The following is a 25,951-nucleotide window of genomic DNA, read 5'->3' as shown; positions in this document are numbered from 1 at the left end:
TGCATCAAGCTTTCAAATTACCAAATTGTCAGTTCTGAAGACAACTGGATCATTAAAAGACTTATGACACAAAGAACACCATCAGAACCTGGAAGTTTTCAGATGACATCTAAAACACTGCATGATGCTTTGAGAATTAGCACCACTCTTCCTACCAGAACAAACTATAATCTTATAAACTATAATCTTCTAGAAGAAACTATACATTTGTGAATGCACCTCAAAGCATGTCAACCAGTAGTATTTCATCTACAACACCTCTTCGTAATGACAAATTTACTGTGGTCAGGCTAAACAGTAAACACAGCAGCAAAAAAAGGGTCTAGGCAAAGAACCTTTACAGGAGACAGCCAAAAGAGAAATATATCTTTTCTATACTGAGGTTTTCAGTATGGAGCAGGAGTATGTCCCCCTCACATCCTGACAACCTAAAAATATAGCATATGGCAAAGCAGCCAGAAGAAAAGATTAACTGGAGACCTCCACAGAAATCAAGTATGTGAATATTCACCATCCTTGAATTCCCAAGAAATACTCTAAATTACTCTGCAGTTCATAGGAGAGAGAATATTTGTTACCAGGCATCCTAAGCGTTCAGCAATTAGGTGGCAGCACTCCACTGCAGTTGCTTCCAGCAGATCTGTTCATTGTCTTAACAGCCACTTTAAGCCTAAATGATGTCACTTCTCTGCCCAAAAGGAGAGACTCATGACAAGTTTTCCTAAAATCCCTTTGGAAACAGATGTGTAACACTTTCTCATGAGGTAAAAGTTCTATAAATTAGAGGCATAACATCACTGAAATTCTATTGTGCCTACACTATCATGATAGAGAGATTTTAAATTACATAGTTATCCCATTCCTCCTCTGCCATTAAGGGATGGACTCGGGGCAAATTACAAGCTTCTGTCTCTGCCATCTTGTTCACTGACAGGTCAATCTCTGCACAGTACAGAGGAACACTGGCAGATGTGGCCACAGCTCTTGTAAAGCACATTGATCAATAAAGCAACCTTTGGACTACTTGAGTGGAGAAGGATTATTTTCCCCCACAAGTGCTGTACTTAAAATTCTGAAAATACAGCAATCCCTTGTCAAAGCATTGGGACTCACAGACCAACCCTGTTTCCATCCCACTCTCTTTGCTTTATTTCTGGGATCAGTGCATTCCTCTATATGCATCACCCTTCAAAACTGCTCCAGTCTTCCTGCAGAGCGTCAATAACAAAGTGTTTGGGAAATCAAAGCCAGCTGTTATGTTCACAGGCTTTCAAAAGTCAATAAGTACCTCATGTTTTTAAAAGCATTATTGATACAATTAGAATCCCTTTACAGAGATTCTGATGAAACATTTTGTTTCATTTTTTTTCCTATTGCCTGGCAATATGACCTGTATATTCCCTGGGTGAGCAACACGAAAAACTGTTTTTCCAGTGAAACAAAGTGTCTGATATTGGCTCTCCAGGATTCATATCAAGGACTACAAAAACTTGTTTCAAACTAGTCTTTGCTTGTTAGTGAAATTGTCACCGCACTGACCATTTTACTCTACAGACCACATTTAAAAGACTGCACTGACAGCACAGGGCATTTCCAACACCCTAAGCACCACGACTGCCACCTAAGTAGCAGCTGATTCTGCCTAAAAATGATCAGGGTTACTCACAATGAAGAAAGAGCAGCAATTTTGAGTATGACCTTGATGTTTTTTCCTTGTGGCATATTACAGTTGATAAAATAAAGGTCAGGCTGGAAATACATATCTACTTCTAAATGGCTAAAACATTACTTCATTCTGCCAAGTACAACTCACCCATAAAATACAAATGCCTCCTTTAAACCAGTCATGTACCTTATGAACTATTATTGAGGACTGCTCTGTGGTCTTCTCAGTTAAGGTTATTCATCACATCCCAATTTAAGGCCTTGAGCCTATGCAGAAAGGACACGTACTGTAGCAACCCACATCAGTTGAACCCTGGTGCCACCGGTGCCCTGGATTTGGTTGCTTCTTGCCCTCAAATGACTTAAAAACCAGCAGGACTTTTGCATCTATGGAGGGGTTAACTGTTCCTGAAGCTAACTTAACACAAAATGAAAGCTTGACACAAAGATGAACCAGTCTGGTTTGCTATAACATCTGTTCAACTCTAAAGCAAGTAAAGGACAATGCAGCAGCTACAACCTATGCATAATCCTATCAAAGGTTCATCATGTCAAAAATCAGACTAACAATAATGAGTTAATAAGTTCTCAGTTTAAAATTTACAGTGAGCATAATAATGATATTTCACAATCTTGTTATAAGCAAAAACAATTATGCCTTTTGGAATAATGGCCTCAATTCTCCATTTGGTTACTGCTCAACCTCTTCAACTTTCTGAGCCTAAGTCATACCCTCTTAGACAACAAGAAGACAGGTACAGCTGGGACCTGCAGGTGTATCAAGGCCTCGTTCATTTTTAAAAGAAAGTACAAGCTGTGATCTGTGAAAGGCACGTTCTTTCACTATTCTGCTACCCAGTATCCATGTACCTTCAATGCAGAAGTTAGCACTGAACTAGCTGTTCATGCCTTCTGTAAGCTTTTAACACCCCAAGCAGGAATCAAGACATCACATGCAGTCTCCAGGAGAAATATAAATACATCATGTTTCAAAAACTCCAGGCTCTAAATTATCCATATAAACTGAGGTGATTTAATCAATTAAAGCAAAACACACCAAAGAGCATGGTCCAAAAGAATGACAGATCAGCACAGAACACTAGCACACATCAGCACAGACACACAAAACCACCATGCTTGTAAGCGTATCCAAAAACTCAAGATCCTAAAAAGCAGCACCAAAGAGACCAGCAAGCAGATATGTTTGTGCACAGTAAACTGCACAGACCTCTCTCATTCAGACAAGAGCATTTCAAACCATGAAATCTGAAGCAGAGTCAGACACACATTCCACAACTGCAGGGCACAGGTGGGGCTCTAATGCACACTGAACATCAAGCTGCTCCATCAGGAACAGACACTGCAATGTGGCACCAGCAGCTTGTGCGAGAATTTCAGTCTCCCTGGTGCCAGATGCTTGCTTAATGACTTGAAATTTCTTTCTTACAGGTGAGTAGGGAAGCTACATTTGTGAAGGTTCTAATCCAGAGTAACATGTGGCAATTCAACAAATTTGCTCACAGAAACTTTTTTGCTGATGCTCAACTTGGAATTATAGACTGAGCATTCTTGATTTAAAATATTAGGAAAATAAACTAGATTATTACTGCCCAGCTCTTCCTTTTTTATATGCAATATGTGTGTGTTTGTACAGTACACTAAGCTAACACTAGTGCAGTCACAGTATGCATCAGGATATTACACATCATTACACAGACACTGTGCAGTCTCTACATGTGCATGGCTATCCTCACAAGCAGCTTCTGTTTGCTTTCAAATGGGAGCTGGAAGCTGAGGCAGCTGGCTGCAAAAACGCACTCTGCTCTTGTGATGCTTCCCTTTGGGCCACCTCCCCACCTGCCTTTGGCACAGAGGCATCCCTGCCTGGTGCCTCCTGAAGACCAGGTGACCTCAGCTTGGTGCTGTGCTGGAACGGGAAGTGGCCACACGTGCTCTGCTTTTTGCCATCACTCAAGCAAGACTCACACTTGGCATGAATTTGAGTCCCTCTCTACAGCTTCCCCCAGAACTCCTTTCATCAGCAGACTTTGATGTCATTCTTTTTAAAAATTATTGCATTAATGCTCTGAGCAAAAAGACCTTGGCTGGGAATAAAACTAGTTCCAAGGTTCCCCTGTGCTCATTAGCTTCTTTCTAAATATTTCCCATTATCTTGTGATTTCATTAAGTACAAACCCTAACACTGCACATAACTACTTTATACCATCCCTTGCCTACTAATAGGATTATAATTATTATGAAGAACTAAACCACGGACTATCAGTTAGACAATGGCAAAGAGAAGCAAAACAGACTCTTCTTTCTTTTACATTTAAAAAGAGACAACTACCATGGACAATGAAACCTACTACAGGCTTTAAAGCCTTTCTACATAAACATATATGGGGCCAGACACCGCATGAAAATCCAAACTGTTCCATGACACTGTTATACACACAATACAGTTTTTCTGGCCAAAAATGTCCCAACTTCCATTAAATAAACAACTCAGGCTCACAAAAGCTTGAGGGTGAGGCTTTTCTGCCCTGAATTCAAAAGCAGCCAGCCAGCTCTGGCATTAACTACTCCAAAACCCAAGGCACCCAGTAAATAACAAGACTGTGCTTAAAAATTGATGTAATCTGACACGCTCCTCCACCCAGTTGACTGTAAGATGCTGCTTTGGTTTCCACAAGTAACACCTGCCAATATTTCAACAGTTTGTCATTTTGACTATCTTTCAATGAAAAAACAGGAATTAGAAGTACTATGTGTTTTCCTGAACCAAATGACAATTTTAAAGACTTGATACTGTTGAAACTTAAGTTTAGGAAACAGGAAACCTCCTGTTTAGGTTTCCAAATGTGCTGTCTCTGTATGTTTAACTACATTCTTTCAGAAATAACCCCTATTACACACCAGCCCTGTTGTTCCAAAATAATATAACAGTATGTTATTCAGAGGCACAAAGACAAAAAGTTAAAACTATTTACTGCTTAAGGGCAGTGACAGTAGAGCAGGGTTAAAACTCAGCAAAACACTCCTCTCACAGTCATTTCTGCCAAACTTATCCTTCTGCTCAAATGCCCACATGACAAAAAAATTCAGTGAACAAATTATCATAACAGTGACAAGTGAATGACTTGCAGCTGATGTCCTCTCTCTGCTGTGGTTACCTCTAAGTCTTCGAGTCTTGGTATTGGATGGCCCCAAAAATGGAACAAGTAAAGGCACTCGGCAGCTTAGGGGTCAAGTCTACATTTTGCTGTTTTTCTGGTGAAGAATAGCCAAGGTTATGGAGGCAGCACTTCCCAGTCCTCCTGCTTTTCTAACAGCGTACCAGGACCTACCTCAGCAGCTCATCTACACAGAGGAACGCAACATGATACAAATGAGTCCTTTTGGCTGGATTTATTTCTGACCCATATTAAGCTCTGTACCACGACAGTTCCAAAACCATAATTGTCACCTGTGAGGCTCACAGAACAGGATACAAATTCTGGCTGGCCAGAGTAATCCAGCTAAGCTTACTTTCCACCTACAAGGCCTCCCTCCCTGCTTCTCACCTCCTCCAAAAAACTGGCCTGCAGAGACACTTGAAGTCAAGTTCAGAGCTTGCAGACAAAACTTTCTCTGGTTGTGAGGAACTCTGCGTGCAGGGCTCTCTGCCATCTCATCTGAAATGAGACCCAGCAAGGCAAAGAACAACATCGAGATCAGGGTGCTATTCCTAAGCGCTGACAGCTCTATCAGAGCTCTCAACCTCATGGTCATCAGCACAGCAGATGTTCGAGATTTTTAATGCAGGTCCCTGCAGTTTTATTTTTGCTACAGCTTGAAGAAATTAATGTCCAAATGCAACTTGTCAAAAACTAACTGAAAAAAGCCAAGTTGAGTGAAACTGCATTTGCTGAGAATAAACTTATTGCTAATATTAGATTTGGGTAAATATTTCTCTCTTGTACAGATAATCAATTCTCCACATATATATACACTAAAATTTTAAGATATACTAGAATCCAAAACTGATAAAGACTCCAAGCCAGCAACAGCTGACCATGTTGCATAAATAAGAACAATACAATAGGTAGCTTATAGCACATTACTTTGTGCCACCATCAGCCATCTCAGACAACTCACAGGTAATGGTCACTGAGAGCAATTGGAGGTGTTTTTATCACAGCTTGGCTTCTCCCTCTATGCAGAAAACATGTGATTACACTAAAATTTATTTCTACATGCATTACTAAACCCACCAAAGCACAAAGGATTTTTTTTAGTAGAGCATTCTCCAAGCCATCCAGATGAAACTCAAGGGTAACACACAACTTGCATCTTGAGCTTCACTGTAAGATTTAGTTGAGAGCACATCAACACTCCAAATCACATTATTTTTATGTGCTCTTTTCTGATACTACTTCTACAGTCTCAATTGAATCACTAATTTCTTCAAGATTAAGTACTCTTAAAGGCTAAACTAATAAAAGGGAATTGGTCACTGGGTAGATGCAAAAGCTAAGCCTCAGAGAAAGGGCAGAGGGGCAGTTTGACAGTAAGAGTTAAACAGGGATGAGGAATAACCTAGAAAGAGACTGTAATGCCATGCACTTGGAACTACATCACAAAGCACGAGCAATCTCATACCCAAAGAGCCCACAGAATGAAGGTGACCAAGCCTACTGCAAACACGCTAATGCCATCTGATAACCTGTAACAACTGAAAACCCACTGAAAAGCTCATTTCCCCTTGTGTGCAGCTGAGCAGCTGGCCTAGACAGCCATCACCAGGTTCCTGCATTGGCTCACTGAGCTGCCAGCAGCTCAGAGTGGCTGCAGCTGCACTTCACTCTGATACCCAGACTTGACACCCTTGTGGTGGCCTCATGACTTTTTAAGGAATGAAAACTTGTCCTCATGCTCAGTAGAGTCTGGAAGTGCACTAGCATGTTGGTTAAAAATGCAGATGCTTGAATAAGAACAAAGAACAGTAAGACTTAAGGAATAGCCCTGTTTGGTATAAATCCATACATTTTTTGCTTACATTCTCTTATCCTGATTTGTATGGTACCACACAACTAACCAGAGTATTAGAACTTACATTCTGCTGTTTAAGAGGTTACTTTAATAAAATTAATTCCCTCCTTACATTGTCAATATGGCTGGACGGGAAGAAGCAGTATCTGTCTCTAAGACAGCATCTTGAAAGACAGGAGAGAGCTTTTCTGTGTCTCTCAAGATCTATCTCAGATAGGAATATGATATGCAAACACAAACCATCCTTAAACCAATTGGCTCTGCCCCATCCAACACTTACTGGAAAAGGACAGTTTTAGCAATTAGTAGAATCCAAATCCCATATTTAGAGGAGCAACTGTTCAAGAAAAGACAACACAGCCTTCCACCTGCTATCTCTGTCCTGCCTCTGTATGGTCACAGTTATAGAGCACCCACAGCTGTGAATGATGCTGGCACAGACACTGCCTTCATCACATCAGCAGAGATGGCACATACATTGTGATACCCAATACACTGTAACTCTGATGCACAACTATCAGGCAACAAACTCTCTTGGTCGTATCAAGCATCACTGGCAATGAAGAGCAATAAAAACTTGTTTATCTTTGCTTCACAGTCATAGGACAAAGCTATTTAGCACATCCATGGAAAATAATGAGGTTCTCGGCTAGGAGCCTATCACTGGGATGAGACCTCACCAAGAAGGAAGTATTGGAGTAAAGGGACTGCGAAGGAGAGAAGGGGAGCTGTGCTCATCTACATCCACTGCTCACACCCATCCTTAGACAATCTGCTTGTGATCAGCAACGTCCTTTAAGCTTCTCAAGGGACACTTCCAATACAGAGATGCTGAACAGAGTTTGGGCAGGCTTGGGTATTAAGAAAACACAGCACCAAACTTCAGAAGAAACACATCCATATCGAATACAGAAACACAAACACAAAACAGATTAAATAGAACTACTCCTCAAGCCGCAGTTTGTCCTCTGTTGAAAAGCGAGTCTCTGAGGTAATTTGCTGTCACCTCAAACCCACTGCATAGCCACTACTATTGTGCCTACAACAAATATCTTAAGAGAACAACAGAAAGTCATCTCACTCAGCAGCGAACTCATGAGCTTCTTAAGAAAAGAATTCTGAAGTCTTTTTACTGTAATAAGAAAATATACATTGCTGTAATTGCTGGGCTGTTCATTTTAGTCCCCTGTTGGCATTTACTAAAATACCATCAATTCCAATTCTCATAAACTCTGCAGTCTGGGATATGGAAACAACATCCTCTTCCTAGTATTCCTTTTCTAATAAACAGTGAATTAATTAATTCATTCATTCATTAATAAATATATGATGAACAGAAAAAGCAAAACAAACTATTTATCCATCTCATTTGTTCCAAGACAATTGATACCAACCATTACACAAACTGCACCTATTAAGGTCTGAAATATACATGAACATGATACAAAGTAATGTATTTACCACACAAACAGCATCATATAAAACCAAACCAGTTTGCAAAAGGTATCTACCAAGTAACTCCATCCTGGAAAAAAACACCCCTGTAAAGCCTTTTTCTCTCGAAACAAAACGCAACACCAAACCCCAAAATAAGAAGGAACAGACTCCACAGAAAATCCTCCCCAGCTCCTCCCTAGTTTTTTCATTTGAGGAACACAAACCAAAAGCCACAGACCCCTAATTTCATTCAGAAGATCACCAGTAACCACTGTTAACATTTTAGCCTGCTGCATTTGAGTTTCACCATCCAGCTTGGTTTTCTATTTTATTTCTCACATGTTTCATGTCACAAGGAGCACCCTTTTTACTTGCCTACACCAGTAACATGGAAGACAACTGGGTTTGATTACAAGAACCAGAGACTACCAAACGCTGACAAGGCCACAGAACACCACACAGTATTTACTGCTGACAACAAGCATGACTTCCATGTCCCTCTGCCACCTTCCCCACAAATTCCTTTCCACCAAGGCAATTAATCAATATGTGTCACTGACATGGCAGAAGCTGTCACCCCTCCTGGTTGTTACTGCTGCAGCAATCAGCCAGTGCAGCTTCACCCAGAACTGACACCTGAGCTAACTCTAGGAACACTGCAGCACTTGTCAGTGGAGACAGGATTGAAACCCACCTGCTTTGCAACGCCTTCCCCTTCATGCAGGACAAGACATTTCCAGTGATCCATTACAAATATGGGTGGTTTTTCAAATTTTAGTTCCCTGTCGCTTAAAGAGATTTTCCTTACTTCCAAAAACCACTTATTTCTCTCTCCAAGAATGATTCAGTGGGTCAGAAGAGGTGCTTGAAGATCAGTCAAGCTGTGTGTTGTGATTATTTCCTACAGCATTGGGCATACAAAATCTCGGGTTTGTTTACTGATACCATGATTCCCCAAGCATTTCTGACTCCATTTCTTCCACTGAGTCATAAACAAAACAGAACATCATTATCATCTTCCTCTTTGGAAGACTGATCAAAAACATACCAGATGACTTGCTACAATTGCATCAGAAAATTATGGCACTCTCTACAATAAAACTGAAATTTAACTAATTTCAAACTTATATCTTAATATTAGGTCTGCTTCCCTCACCTGCTGTTCTTACTCCCTAGCTCAATGATCCAAACTGAACAAGCCAGAAGTCATCTCAAACCACATCCTGAAACTCCAGTTCACACATGGGCAGGCAGGCCAAAAGTGTCACAGAACAATAGGTATTTTAAAACTGCACAACAGACTAATGTTCTTAGTGCAAACTTCACTTATGTAGAAAGAGATTATAAAGCCACAGTAGGAAACTTTGGAAACATATACTACCTCAACAAAAGATTCTTGAATCAGAGAAGTAAATTCAAGAATGAGAAAAGTCTAACTTCAACTGCAATTAAAAACTGCCAGCTCAGCCTCACCTCCTTTCCTTGGTTCTACTGGTAGGGCCATTTGGCTGCAACAAAGAAATGCACAGCCAAGTGAACAAGGTGTCAAGAGGTTTTCAGCTTCCCTGCAACACTGCAAACTTTTTTTTCAACTCAGAGTAATAATCATTACCTTTTCAAAGAAAAAACACAGCACTGACAGGAAACAGAATTGTTATACTGCATTTCCACTTGCCTAACTTAAATGCAAGCCTGTGTTCCTGGATGTAAATACAGGCCTCATCCCAATCTATTTTCCAAGCTACATCACTGAGCTATTTTTCCTAATGCCTTGAAAACAACTCAATCTCAGAACAGTGTCGGGTCTGTCCCACCCTCCAGACCTCCAGCCTAACATCCAAATGCATTCCAGTCCTCAGTCCCTCTCATAGTGTACCAAGACAGCTGAATGAGAAAGCTGCAATGGTAAACAACAGCAGCATTTGCCATTATTATAATCAAATACAAGGCATTATTACAACACAGGCTATCAATAAGTGAGCTGGAAGCTACAGAGGGGGAAAAAAACATAAAACAGTAACTGGTAGCTGATGAAGACAGCTCCTAGTGAGCTTGTTGTCTATAACCAAATTCAATAAACTTTCTTTAGAAAGCTCTAAGATTTTTCATTTACTCCCCACTATGGTCTCACAAAAAAAATACACTTCTCTTCCTGCAAAATCCACCTGTTGGCACACAGAAAATACAACACCTTCTATCAGTTTAGAGGCCTGTCAATCACACCATACAGCAGATAGACAACTGAATTCTGCCTTTTTCCTCACTCCTCCTAACAGAGGAATAACTTACAAGTAACAAGAGTATTGCTTGACTCTGATATGCAACAAACTCCAAATGGTAACAGTTCCATTCCAAGCATTATTCACAAAAATGCTCTAACCACAAGAACTCGCAGGCTGTCAACGGGAATGACAAATTCAAGTCCTTGACATTCACCATTCTTCAGTCAGTCCCTTGTGGTTGCGGCTTACATGTGGGTAAACACAGAGCTATTCCCTTGGAGCAAGTCTAGAAGAATACTGCTGATCACTTGATTATTCTAATTGAGAAAAAGCAAGACCCCAAGTCAACATTACTACACTGATGTAATGTCTTAGCTCAACAGCATGGAGCTCTCAAAAAACAGCAGAGCCTGACCAAGTTATGATCCACAAAATTTGGTCTGGTAGCAGACAGCTGGAAAACCTAAATTTGAGAAAAGCCTAGCTGCATTTCATTAAGGGACTGGCACTATGAACTTCTTACACATCACTGCATCATGAAGTGCTATGTAAAAGTTGGGGGATGAGAACCACTACACGTGTCAAGTGAAAAGCTTAGTGGTGACAGCTGTTTAAACACATACAGGACAGTTTGCCAGTCCACTAGTGAAGGACACGACCAGAACTCAGCCACACAAACTGTCCTACAGCAGCACAGCTCCACACACTGGAACATTTTAAACCACATCTTGGACATTCCTGTACATATTCTAGCCCTAAGAGTGCGCATTTTATTTGATATAATTACTAAGAGCAAACTAAACACAAACGAGTATTTACTGTGCACATGAAAACTTCTGTTAATTATGACAAACTGCCACTACCTGTTAAGACCAAAAACCCCCCCAAAGTGTTTGCTGCTTTGCTTTTCACTGAGGATACCATCTCTATTGCCTGTTCATCATTGCATTAAACTGTGAAACATCTGGCAAGAAGAAAGGTCTTTAGACAAGGCAAAAGAGATTGAAGCAGAGGAGAATACACAGACACAGGAGGGTTCCCTTACCAATCCTCTACTGCTGTTTTTATTATGTGGTTATTGTTTCTCACCCCACCTCAGCCTGCTCCATTAATATTGACCAGGTGCTTGCTCTATCTTTGTTTCTGCAACACCTCCTGGGCTACAGCCTGAACTGCACCAAGTTCAGAGAACTGCTCCAAACAAACACTGACCGCCAAGGGGGCCTTGGCCCGGTTCCTCAGTTCCTACCAGACCCAACACCAACAGAAACCATTTCCTTTTCTCCCAGGCAGACAGCAGGAGCTGCAGCCCAAGTTATGTAGCCTGAAGCAGTTCTGGAGTCTGGTCCTTACCCACCATGCTACAGAACCTCTGCCTAAGTTAGAAATAAAGTGGCTATTTCTAAGCTACTTTTCTCCACAGTTTGCAAGGTTACATTCAGTTTGAAATTGTTTTTCATACTTACTAAGAGGGACTAGGGAAAAACTTGGGAAAAACCCCACTGTCCACTGCTACTCTTAAAATACTTGCCCACATTTATTACCCTGTAAATATCATTAGCAATACTTGATTAACAACATCTTCAACCAAGTACATCAAAGTTAGTTAACAACACTCAAACATCATACTTTGTCTACAGACACGCTTTCTAATTAAAAACAAGGTAATTGCCCCTGGCTTGCCCCCTCTGTTAATAGGGCAGACGCAGAGCTCTTCAGTAAGCAGCCATCTTTACACCCACACAGTTCACCTAAAACAAAGCAAGCGACGCTCATGCATGCCAAGCTCAGGAATCACATGCATGAAATCTGTGCAAGCCAAATATTTAAGGATGAATTCCAATACTGATTTACACAGCATACTTATTCTGGCTCTGATTTATATGAATTTGGCAGGCATGTAGGCTGTACCATTACTTTAAAATTTTTTTATCAAACTGCAGTAAAAAATTTTTAGCATGTAAAAACACCAGTTGTGGCCCCTCTCCAGCATCCTGGGGGAGTGAACTCAAGGCTGCTTACACATTATGCATAATGAAAAAACAAATACAGCTCCCTGGAAGACAAATTAAAGCCCTTCAAAAAACTGTATGACAAGCCCCTTGGCATTCAACTACTAGAAAAGGATTTCCTTTTTTTCTCTCACTAAAGATTAAGGCAAGACAAAAGGCTGTGAATACTTGTTGCTTGGCTGGTGTCCTCTCAGAAATGTGTTCCTCAGCACACAAACTGTACTCCCATGTCATAAGTAGTTTAACTTGCAATTATTTAAACACGACCTTTTTGTGAGCTCATTTCCTAAGCTATTCAACTAAATCATTTCCTAGAAGTTGGCTTCATAGTCAAAAAAGAAGCAGCAATGGATTTTTCATTATTGCCTTCCTATATTCAGATTATTTGCTTAAAGACAGCTGTCTCCCATCACTGCTTCCCTCAGTCTCACATCCAAGTGATGAACTCCCACGATTTGCTATCTCACATTTCCCTGATTTCACAGATCAGCTCAGGATGGTACCACTCTGACACCCAATTCAGCTGTGTCCTAGTTACCTTTCCCTCTCATTTAGCAATGGGTTATTAAGCCTATCTCTTAGACAAAGAGATAAATAATAGCTGTTGAGTTTACTGCATTTGAAGGTCATTTTTCACTCCACCTTCAGCAATGTCTGTTCACAAGCTGACCAACATCTGTTGTGCAGAAACCATGAATTCTTTATGGGGAACTAATTGAATCACTAGACAAAAGAATACCAATATGAAATACATTGCCATTAATTCCCTTCTCCACTTCCAAAGTTCACAAACTGCTGGGAAAGGTTTGTTACAATGATGTATGCATTTAATTTAATCCAAATGGGAAATATAATGTGTTCCAAAACGGTAAGCACACTATGGCCATTATTACCACATATTAGCTGTGATCCACCATATGATATCATATTTTCCCAATAATATATGGATTTCTCTTTCTCCATAATGTATTATTTCTCTTCTCCCACCTTAATTCACACATAGCTGCCTATATCTTCATTATACAACATGCAGAAGAGAACACCTTGTTCTCTATCCTGGTAGCCCCTATGACTGCTTTCACACAGGCAAACATTGGAGATCAGCACAGCAAACAAAGTTCATCACTGCTGTAAAACTCCACCCCTCGAGAACAGAGCTGCTTCTTTTTCTTGGGCTGCTGGATAGTGATGAGAAAGTAAAGAACTCTGGCATCCTTTTGTAATTAAATGAGCTGGGCAGAAACAATTCATTAAGCTCCCTCACACACTACACAACCAACAATATCCTAAGGCTGCCCACGCCACAGTTCAAGACCAGTTATTGCTTTGCAACTCAGGCACAGAATGCATCAGCAGGTGGTGAAGTCACAGAAAACATCAGCAAACATCTTAAGTGTTCATACAGACAGCTCCTGTTCTAAACTGCAACCCAAAACAACTGACAGCAAACAGTAGGTTTCAAGGTAAACATCACTGCAAATTGTGAAGGAAAAAGTACAGGAAGGATGGATGACCAGTGGATTACAAACACTTCTCAAGAATCTGGGATTAGTTTCTGGGATTAGTTTCTCCTTGCCAGATGTAGTGGAAAAGCTTTTTGCTAAGATGTAGACGACAAGAGAGGCTAAGGACTGGTAAGCAAATGACACCCATCTTCAAAAAAGGCAATTAGGAGGACTCGCAATAGTACAAACCAGCCAGCCTCGTTTTTATCCCCAGGAAGTTGATGAAGCAGCTCTTCCTGGAAATCCTTGCCAGGCACATGAAAGACGACAAAATAATGTAGTTAGCATTAGTTAGAAAGTAAAGCCCATGCTAAAATTAATACTGAAGATATTGGTCTATATTTTACTGATTAGTATGATAACAGAAATGCAAATGATGACTTTTTAAAATGAACTTGCACAAATGCTTTAGATCCAGATTACCATAGTTTCTAAAATTAGCTTTAGAGCCTGGAGGGACTTAGATACACATCAGCTGCATCAGGATCCTGTCAAACACTTCTGGATTGTATTGAGTGAAAAAACAAAGAGCCTAGAATACTGACTGCCAGAATGCTGAGAAATACCTGATGGGGATTTTGGCTCAGGAAGTACGGACAGAGGACACAGCAAGGTTATCGAACCATCTGTCAGTTCCCAAAAATATTCAAAGGAACTCAAATATCAAGCTCCTTATGCTGAGGGGCAGGGGAAACCAAAAAAGGAAATATTTACTAAAACTAAAACACAATAGGCTCAGAAAATATTGTTCACCTCGTGCCTAACAGAACTAATCAATAAACAGTGTCCCATGGATAAAATGCTGAGGACAATCTATGGATGCTTTGGGAAAACACAAGTAAAAAATGAACTAAGTTACATAGCTGGAAGAGACTTGGACAAAAGAACCCCTGCAAGGATCTTCGATAGCACCGCAGACACCGAAAATGCTCTGGGCTAAACTGCTCCACGCTTGCAGGAATGAACACAGAACCAGCGCTCCCTCCATGTGCACAGCCAGGACATGAATGAGTGACCTCCTGCTTTCACAGGGAATTTATCCAGCTGAGAGGCAACAGCACGAGGAAAGAACACCCTTCATACAAACACAGTGCCTCCCTCTGCTCAAGTCAAGAGTGATTCAAAGGCACAGCATTTCAGAGCCCACAGCGCCCCACATAACTAGACACTTGCTGTGCCAGAAGGAAGCCAGCTAACAGGATTTTGGTCTCTTTCTATGATGACATAATAGAACCATTCAAAAATATGCCATTTCATGTGGTGTCTTCTCTTTGACACCACTGCAACTGCTGTGTGATCAATTGCTTTGAATTTATGGGTACCCGATCTGGCTTACTCAGCCCAGACTCAAAACACAATGCTTGTGCATGAAAAAGGCAAAAATCTCTGGAGGGAGCTCAGAAAATTCTGTGTAGTCTATATAATTCATCTCTTAACCAATTTATTCTCTTTCAGATGGTACTATGGTCTCAGTAAGACTCAAGTTAAAAAAATCTGATGTTAAACAGACAGTCTGAAGTTGTAACTGTCCAATACCATGAGAATCTGGCCATTTTCCTCTGAAAACAAGCCAAAGAAGCAAAATTTTGCCTTCCTCGTTCTCTCCAGAAATATTATTGTAACAGATTATCAGTAACCTTTTTTAAGATGAAAAATAAATCCTTTCCCTTCAAAGTGGTGTTTGATGTTAACTTTTTTCTAAAACTTTATTCAAAGTGAATTTGATTCAGAGTGGGGGTTTTTGCTATTCATATTAATTCAATTTGGACTAAGAGTCACATATTTCTAAATAAAACAGGCTATATGTGAAGATGGACCATTATAATCAAGTTTAATAAGGAACTAGAGCATTGTTCAAACAATTTGGTTTAATGCGCCTTGCTCACAGGGATTTACTGATGAATCCTTGTTTTCATGTAAAAAGCAGAGGCACAAGCAGAAGTCACCACATTTAAAACCACACAGATGAGCCTGACTGCAGGCAGCATTACAACCCCCTCACCCCAAGCTCTCCAATCCCTGTCCATCCCTACTTTAAACCACAGCTCTGCTTTCAGCTACTCCATCACTCTTCCACAGGAGGAGAAATGAGAAGTGTCAAGAGCCACTGAACACCATTTTCACAGCTGGTCAGCACATCAGGGCTCAAAACAGCTGTTCTTATAATTGTGGTGCCCTGAAAAAGTACATTCATTAGCCTCTAACTCTTTTAGGCCGTTATCATGTTAGACATAGCTCTTAAGCATCTAAAATTCAGAGCTTTAATTTCTTACCACTACGGCACCATATAAGCCCCAACATTTCCAAGGACAGACTCTTAACACAATTTCTGTTGCCAAAGTCAGAGAACCTCACCATTTATGAAAACAGGTAAGATTTTTGAGAATTAGAACGCAGGAACGAGATTCAAAACCAACCAACCAATTAGAGCTTACATCTACTCTAATACTTCTGAAGGCATGAAGTTGCTGTGGTTTGCCCATCCCTCACTATTATAATCATCATAGTCACCTTTCTCCTATGAAAAGTGGGAACCTTTTCTTTCCAGTGTACATCTAGACCACAAGAAATACCACAGGGGGACAAACTTCCAGTACACTGAAGGCATCCACTCCTAAAGAGCAGGGCCATGGAGGAAGTCTAACTCTGTACTCCAATCAACCCAAACTGGTCTCAAGACCCAGAGCCTCTGAAGGAGAACCTGAGTTACAAGTGGCTGGAACACTATGCTTCCCCAGAGTTCCCTGTCTGCTGACACAAGCTTTCCCTACTTCATGTCATAAAACAAACACTGCTCCACACAACATTATTTCTAAGACAATCCTGCCCACATTTTCACCCCTTTTGTTTAACCACATTTCTAAAAGAGGGAAAAAACTTAAATAACCTAACAATCTTGAATCTCTTCAGCATTGCGCACACTATCCAACTGGTTTCAGTTCAGGTTAAAAAAATATAATTATAAAACAAAGCAAAACCCCACAAAACACAACGAATTCCAGAAACTATGAAAGTGATATCAAAGGTGGGATATCTGTGCATGACAGATCAACAGCAGCTACATGGCTCAACAGGAGCGGATGACCAACTCTTCCTCTACCTCGACAGAGTGACACCTGCAGAACTGTCCCTGGCACTCCACTGCCACAGCAGCTCCACTCTTCAGCAGCTCCTGCAGGAACAGACATTAGGAGCTCATTTTGTGTGTACTGGTCATAAAAAATACCAGATGTTTCAGAAGGAGGAAGAACAACTTGGACAGAATGCATTTCAACAAGGACAGTGTTTGAGGCAGTGAGCATCGAGGACATACCAAAACATTGTGTGGGTCTCAGCTGGTGTGACATTTAATGCTGCAGCAAGGCCAGCACTGTGCAGAGCAGCTGGCCCACACATCCTGCAGCAGGACAGCCTGCCAGTCCTTCCCTTGCAGACTCCTTTTTGCTCCAAAATCCATCACAGAAGCAAACACCTGCCAAGTATGTTTCTATTTTGTGCTCTGCTCACTCCTGTCAGTACTGACACATTGTGATTGGGCTTGTTGTTTTTATGACCAGTCAAGAACGTCACTAGTAACCTCACAGCTCAGCATAGGGAAAACCATCAGGATTTCAGGAACAAAGACACAGGACAGCACCCTAAACAATTACTCTAGGTGACAACTCCCAAGATATGACAGTCGGATGACAGCGCAGTGCCATTCAAAAACTGCTCAACTGCTGCAAGTGAGCTGGGTCAGACACTTGAACAGCCCAGGCTGCAGCAGGGATGCCACTGGTTGGACAGGGAAACCCAGGATGCACTGGAAAGCTGCCCCCATGTAACACCACCTGCCCGACAGACTGAGATGGGATTTCCTCCAGCCACAGATACAATGTAGTCACTTATAACTTCATTGTAATACTGCTTGTCATGTTGAAAATACTAGAATAAAATTTCCTTATCCTAGTGAGCAGGAAAAAGGCTCTTGATCAATGCATTTGGCTCAGTCTTCTAAGCTTGACCAACAGTAAAAGCTCTACACTCCTGAGAAAGAGAACATGCTGCTAAGAGACAACAGCTGCACACACTATTCCAGCTCCACTCAAAGGAACCTGGACAAAGCCCAGCCTTTGCCCGACCAAAACAAACCAGGACCAACACTGAACTTGATGCATTTTGCAGCATCAACTCAATTTCTTTCAGAGCTATCAACCTATGAAGAACCACCTGTCACTTAGGTTTCAGTTTACTCTTCTCAGTTTATGATAAACCCCCATAAAACAAGAAGCTTAATGTTATCCATCATTTATCTTTTAAAATTTCAACTCCAATTATGATTAGAAACCACTGATTTTCAATTTAAAAAGCAGATATGCATTTTATTGCACATCATGTAAAAATAGAGGAAAATAAAGTGGAAGAGAAAAAGAGAACAGCCTGCAACCATCACTGACAAAAGGGAAGTTCTCTCCCCTGCTATTTGTATGCCTCCCAAACTGTTTCCCACCTCCTTCACTGGAAAAACATTTGGCAAAAAAAAACCCCAAAAACATTTCCACTGCATTTTTCAGAAGACAAGAGGAGTATTCCTTTCACAGTCTCTCAACCAACATCAGCAGGGACTACCACTAGTAGAAACATCTGAATTCACAGTGAAGAGATTGTCTCTCACTTCTGTTGTTACTTCTAAGAGATCTTGAGACTGAAGTTTTGGATGCAGCTTTGCTGGTTTGTTTAGAAATGCATTTAGAATCTGTTTTCAACACTGCTGCCCACTTTTCCTTCTCTTTGATACAACAAGCAAACGTAATCTGAAAGGATCCAAGCCGTGCACTATTGACATTTTCTCCAGTAGCTGCCATTGCTTTTTTGGTGTTTCACCTACTACTCTTAAATCCCCTGTTCCCTTTATGACCTTTTCAGTTCCCCTCAGTGTGTCACTGTGCACGCAACAAGATGGGCTCAGGGATTCTGGGTGCAAGGAGAAACATTCCAAACCCTTGACTGCTCACCGAGGTCACAGCAGGCAGCCACTGCGCTGTAACAGGGGGGAGGGAACACCACCTTCCAAATCATCACCACAGCACACAGCTCAAACTGCACTAACTGAAAAAAAAACAAACTAAGATTTTCCACTGGGTCTAGGTAAAAGTCCTTTCTGCCCACTTGTCTGTGTCAGACAAACTGCTTAGACAGAACTGACACCTGAGTTTCCTCAAGATATAAAGCAAAGTGCCTTCAAATGATTACTTGTGCAGCAAAGGCATGCCGCTTGATCAATAATTAGATAAACATGCATGAGAGACACTAAAGGTGCACGTTACCCATTTTAACAAACACCAGCCTGTCAGAGGTGCTGGTAAGGTACATCTGCAGAAAGCTGGCAGTAAACACTTAAATAAGACATAACAACCAGGCATTTATCCCTATGTGCCTAACGTTATAATAAAAAATAAAACCGTTCTTCCCCAAACTGGGAAAACCAGGAAAAAGTAATTCAGGGTTGCACCTTTTTTCTCTGTATTGTTTAAATGGAAGCCATCTTACATTGATGAAATACTAATTCTAAAGCACACAGTACTCTTCATCCTCCCACTCTCCAAGGAAAGAGCTCTGGCACTAAAACTTCAGAGGTGAGCGCCCAGCAAGTGATGATTACAGTGGCACAAAATGCGCAAACCACAATATTAAATTGTGAGCCATGTTCATCACCTTACGAAATAAAAAGCCCCTCACAAACCACACAACTAAAAGTACAAACTATACCAAATAAAGTTTTTGTCTGAGCAGAAGAAATGCTCTCAACACCTTTCCAGCAGATACCCATGACTCACTGAAGGAAAGCAGCCTCCTCCCATTCCCTGACAGTGCAATTCAGGGTCAGCTGTGCATGGGAACCACCAAATGATCATAAACCTTTTGCTAAAAATATAAATTAATGAATTTATATAAACGTGTTCATTTGATAGTCCAGTCAGGCCCTTGCTACTAAGAGGTCAGGAAACTCACACTGTGCTTCCTGCTCTCCTCACCTGATCCTCACCAAACCCAGCAATAATCACTATAGAAACACATGAGTTTTATCAAGTAAAATAATGCTGTGTAAAATACACACATAAGTAAAAAAATATAGTCATTCAGTTAAAGATTTTATCATCTTAGCTGCAACCAATTTTTTAAAAGTCTCCAACTCCTGTGAAACACAATTTGTCCTGAAAAACAAAAAACAAACTTCCATTGTTCAGGGTCTGGGCCACAGCTTAAAGTCTGCTTGAGTCAAAATACTCATATGCCTACTTATACTCACCTTCAGAGAGCGATACCTTCTGTGACACCCCTGCAGGATTCTGCAATACTTACCTGTTGTGGTGTGTTGTAATGTCCTGTTTTAGACTTCCAGGTCACCTCCCAGGTGTGGCAATACCTCTCTTCCCCTTCCCCCTTGCCCCCTTGCTGAGTGAGTCCTGTCAATCAGGCTTAACATTCCAGGAAGGTCATTGTGTGGTTTTTCAAGTTCAAAAGATGTCCCTATGCCCAGAGGTCATTGGCCTGTCTGGGTGTCATCCTCCCCTGAGACCCTGCCCCTCCCACCTGGTTGGTGGCTCACCTGCCCCTCCCCTCCCCCTGTCCCGGAGCTTAAAAGGTGAATCAGACCATGTGCTCAGATTCTGTTGGAGCTGTTACTATGATTCAGACCTCTGTGACCATGGAATAAAGCTCTGGATATTTACCCTCCGACAGGATCTGTCTGCTTTCTCTTCACCTTCGCCTGAAGCCTTCTCTCCTAAGGTAAACGGAGTTCCTACCAAGCCTGGACTTGTTCAGCTGCCCAGCTGCAACCACCAGCAAGCTAAAGGTGTCTCTGGGGTGATACGCCACAGTTGCTGCCTTTGGCCCAGCAGCAAGGGTCAGACTGGCCCAGGCACAATCTACCTGGTAATATTGGGCTTACCCATAAACACTTACCATACAATGCCTCCAGCTACCTGACCTTTGTTTCGCCTCCGTTTTCCCCTCTGTACACACCTGACAAATTTTGTCCAAACCAAAAGGCACAACACAAGTAAAAAAACCACACAGTTTGCTGAAGAAATATTTATTGCATGTTTACAGCATGTTGACCTTCACAAGTATTCAGCTGACTGAATTCATCTTCTTTCTTCCTGTTGTTTATAGGTTGTAAGCATGTTCCCATAATTATTTTTAAGTGTTCTTGAACACTGATGACAATCTCAATCACATTTCTCAGTGTTTAAATTAATATAATTAAAAACAGGAGCGACTGCACATGGTGTGCCTCATGGGCTGCCTTAGTAAACAGTGGTAGTGCATACAGAATCACAGAAATTCTAGGTTGGAAGAGACCTTTAAGATCATCGAGTCCAACCCATGTTCTAACACCTCAACTAGATCATGGCACCAAGTGCCACATCCAGTCTTTTTTTAAACACATCAAGGGATGGTGTTAGAACATGGGTTGGACTCGATGATCTTAAAGGTCTCTTCCAACCTAGAATTTCTGTGATTCTGTATGCACTACCACTGTTTACTAAGGCAGCCCATGAGGCACACCATGTGCAGTCGCTCCTGTTTTTAATTATATTAATTTAAACACTGAGAAATACCTTACTAGAGATTGCCACGCACAAACAGAAAACTCCACTAAAAATTCATGTTATTTGCTCTTCAAAAGATGTTAAACATTTTTCTTCTTGCAATATTTTGTCAAAATAACTGCCAGAGCACTTAGCTCACAGTAAGTATTTCTGCTACTCTGCCTCAAATATTTGGGCTACCCAGTGCAGTACTCTAGCACATCTAGGTCTAGAATTTGTTCGCATTCTCCTTTACAACTACAATAAATTTCAAGTCAGAACAAAATTCTTTGTTTTTGCTGCCCCAAAGGGAAAGCAACACAAAATTCCTGACTTTAATTCTTAATTGAACAATGAAGACCATTCATGCTTTATAAAACCCCAGACAATGAACAGGGACAAAAAAAACCTTACTTGATACTCCAAAGGAAAACCAAAACCATCTCTCCCTGGTTACAAATCTGGCTGAGTTCCACAGCATTCACCAGAGTTACAGGTGAGAAGCTTTTTCTCTCGCAAACATTTTCTGTATTCTCATAAACTAGCAAAAAGTCTCAGCTTGTCTCTTTGGGTTTTTTTCAAAGTTTTCCTTGTCTTAATACACTCTTATGTAGTAAAACTCATAGAACTAACCAAACATATTTGTTATGCAGCCATGGTGGTGCGGAGGCAACAAACCCCTCAGTAATGTGTCAGTCATTGTTACTAACCCCCCTTTTTTTCCACAGGAAAGCGTTTGGGATCTGCTCACCGCACTGCTGCCTCCATTGGCACCTCCTGTTCTGCCCTATCCTGTCCTTCCACAGCCCTCGGAGTGGGAAAAGCAGCTCCATTTTCTCCTCAGAAGCAACACAACCAGAGTTAGCATATTTTATTGCCTTCCCTTAATCACAAAGTCCCCAAAACCTGTTTCTCCCTCTGCAGCCCTCATGGCCTTTATGTCCCTTTCGGTCCCCTCAGGAGCAGTTTTTATTAAACAAACAGGCACCTCTTGCCTCCTCCCAGTGAAATAAACAGGGCAGGAAACTTTTTCTCCTTTTAATGCCTTTATTAAAAGTGATCAGCTCAGGATGGGGCAGCTTGGTGGGTCTGCAGCTCCCCGTTGTCTCTCCCAGGGCAATGAGGAGGAGGAGGATATGCACAGCTTTGTCCACCAGGGGCAGAGCTGGGGGTCCACTCCTCGTGGGAACCTTTAGGGCGTGGTGACCCCTCAGATGTTGCTGTTCGTCGCTTCGCCCTGTCCGCTCCCAGTTTCGGGACGACTCCCATGCTCAGGGTGAGAGGGACGACGAAGGTGTTCAGCATCTCTGCAGGCTCAGCACTCTGTTCCATCACTCCAATCTCTCAACTCTTGGTTGGCTTGTTGTTTGGGGTTCTTTTTTAGCAAGCTAGAAGCAGTAGCTTCTCATGGCATGCTGGTCTTGGGGTTATTTTGCATATCTCGCCCCTCTCCTAAGTCTCTTCTCCTCACTGTTTGGGGAGGTCCCCACCCTTCACTGTCCCAGAGGAGAGCCATTAACTCGGCCCCAGCTAGGCTTTTACTGGTACAAAAAAAAATATTAATGACAACAACCCGTAATTACCATAACACACAAGGAGCATCCCAGCGGCAACACTGGTAACCTTATTCTCACAAAAAAATTGTTTATAACAGGTTTTTGTTTATAACACCAGCATTCACACTAAGTTTTTTCAGGAACAGCACAGTTCACCAGCCATAGCTTTCCGAAATGGCAAAAGCCCACCCCGTTGCTGCAGCCTCCCCTCACAGGTCAGGTGCGGCATGGAAAACTCACCATCTCCTCTCAGCTCTCCCCTGGCCAACCAATACCTACCCTCCTAGCTATTTCTTCCCTTTTTGCAAAGCCAAGATTACACATGAATCGTCCCCCGAGCTGCAGCGCCTTTTCCTGCCCCCTCTCAGCACACGGAGGACCCCGCGTGTCCCTGGCCCCTCCGGAGCCCGTTCTGCCATCGCGCCACCTCGCGCCTTGCTGCCACAAAATGGTGCCGGCGTCAATGTCGCCCCTCATGGCGGCAGCTGCAGCGCCCCCTGGCGGAGGGACGAGGAGCAGCAGCTCCGGTTTGGTGCCAATCCCACCCGGCGCGAGAGCGGGAAAAGCCTGAAATGGCCCAACAGCGGCCTCAGGGCCGAAGGCACTGGAGAAAAGCGGCTTCCCCCTCATGGCACCGCTCTGACAGCCGAGTAGCTCAACTCCTGGAGACCCTTTTCTATCTAAATAACCGATAAACACACCTCTGATAATAAATAGCCATCAACAAATCTTTGACATAGTGAGAACACATAGAACCAATGAAGAGAAGCCACAATATTAGTCTTCTTCCATGAATTGACTTCAAAAGAAACAAACAAAAAAGGCAGCTGACACATAGGCCACAAGTTAATCCAAGTGACCAGCGATGCCGCTGCTTTACATCCCAAGGAGGCTGCTATGTAACAAAAAAACACCCCAAAAAACCCACAAAACAAACAAAAAAGATAAAGGCATTGAGGTTTTTCAAAGGACCATTTCAGCTACAAAATACACACTCCTATTGGGAAAAGACCACTCTGTCTGTTAGCCTCGGGGGGATTGCCACCATGGCAGTACCACAGTTTTGCTCTTCTGTACCCAAGCACATCCATCGCTTTTTAAAGCCGTGACAAACCACTCAGGGCCAGTCTCCCTCCTTGCAGACACAGCTGGGTCAGCCTGGGGAGGTAAACAACATGTTGACAGTGCAGTATTCATCTCAACACCAAGAGGAAAGGACAGATGGACTCACTTTTCCACTGAAGGACAAGTGTGAGGTTGTACCAGGCAGCTTAAATCACACAAAGAAAAAAGCAACAGAGAAGAGGGAAGGAGAACAAGTAAAATAGACAAGGTAACTTACTATCTACTCTTTGTGTTTCAGGTAACACACCTCATCACTCTAATAAAGCTTTCAAAGTTTCCCAGATGCTCTCCAATGGAATCCTGGAATCAAGGGATTTTTATCCATGAACACATTACTTTCTCTTGGTCTGCCATATATTAAGGACAAACTGAAACATGCTCTACCAAAGCTCCTACCTCCTCTCCTGGGCACAGATGAGACAACGCAAAGTAACACTCTACAACAGCAACAGCCTTCAAGAGACAAGAAGTAGCAGAGCAATACTAAAAGCACCCAGTTCCTTTCTCCTTGGATTAGGTAGATTCATCTGCCAGCTGAAATACTGTTGCCTGTAGTACCCCACATTCTGGCTTGAATGCTGCAGCTTCTATTTTTAGTCCTACCAGGACAGATAAAAATGAAGGAAAACTGGACTTTCTACTTCAGCAGATGGCATCTTCCATCCTGACTCTGGGGCTGAACCAGGGCTGCCAGGCTGTGGTTCAGGGAATTTGGGCACCAGGACTCGCCAGCTCTCAAACAGCCTGAACAAGGACAAAGTGTCTCAGCCACTTGTGTCCTTGGAAATGTCCATGGTTTTTTTTTTTATAAGACAAGCAAGAGAAATATTGCCTCATCTTGGGAGTTGCCCAGATGGGGCAGATGGAATCCTGTCACTTGGCTTGCACAGTTATTCACATCCCCTCCTTGGATTCAGCTCCTCTTTCCTTTAAGCACAGACTGCAAAGTCCTGTCCTTCAGAAGATTCACCTCACACAGTGACACATTCACTGAGCTTTATGTTGATGCTTTGTCCAGCTCCTCAGGGGCCTAACACAAGACCTCATCAATATTTCTTTAGTAAAAATATGGGTTTCTAACCATAAATCTGAAAGCTTATCCAAGGAGTATAACAGTGTCATTTTCTTTTGGCCAAAGCACACGACTCCAGGGAGATTTATCTGCAGAAGAGGTCATATGTGTAACGTGTGCAAATTCAACAGTTCAACAGTTTTTTTGTGCAATTTCATTTTCCAAAGGAGACAGCAAAAAACTGATACCCCAAGTAGTTTCAAATTTGAAAGCATATTGACTGCAGTAAAATCTTCACACAGCAGAACAAAAGATAAAACATATTTTATGTGTCTGACAGCATGTCAGGCAAAGATCACAAATACAAGGAGACTGATTGCAACAAAGAGAGGACAGACCCCAGAAGCCTGCACTGTTCACTAAGCAAAACCAAAAGATCTCCCCCAAGGTGCAGGAAATCCCCTAGGACAGTGACTTGACCTTTCACAGGTGCTGTCACAAAGCCAGTGGACACCTAGTTTCTTGCATACTTTTTTTTTTCCATGAGTTTTTCTGCTCCAGGAATATTTGGGCACCTCAGTAAACAGAGAGTCACTGTACTGGCATCTTCTGATACTGGGGCAGCCACCAGCAAAGTGAAATGGACAACTAGCAGATTCTAAGACTTTGTTGTTCTATCATCTGTTCAAGGTCATATTTAAGAAACTAAGACCTCAGGAGATGCCATTGGGACCATTCAAGCATGCCCTGAGCAGAAGACAGCACTTGGAATTAATGTAACGCTCTGAGAAGACAGCCCTCTAATA

At 42.0% G+C, this 25,951-nt stretch overlaps 1 protein-coding gene across 1 annotated transcript in view; it reads left to right on the top strand.

The window, feature by feature from the left end:
* Positions 1–22,260, top strand: part of LOC131083953 (bifunctional heparan sulfate N-deacetylase/N-sulfotransferase 4-like) — a 139,861-nt gene extending 117,601 nt beyond the window's left edge. The window contains exon 4 of the mRNA XM_058024976.1: positions 22,181–22,260. The gene's annotated coding sequence lies outside the window, so the exon portion shown is untranslated. The remainder of the gene's footprint in view (positions 1–22,180) is intronic.
* The last annotated feature ends 3,691 nt before the right edge of the window (positions 22,261–25,951 follow it).

Source organism: Melospiza georgiana, chromosome 5, assembly GCF_028018845.1.
Source record: "Melospiza georgiana isolate bMelGeo1 chromosome 5, bMelGeo1.pri, whole genome shotgun sequence".
Lineage (NCBI taxonomy): Eukaryota > Metazoa > Chordata > Aves > Passeriformes > Passerellidae > Melospiza > Melospiza georgiana.
Note: the sequence above shows the minus strand (reverse complement) of the source record. Positions and strands in the feature narration are given on the sequence as shown.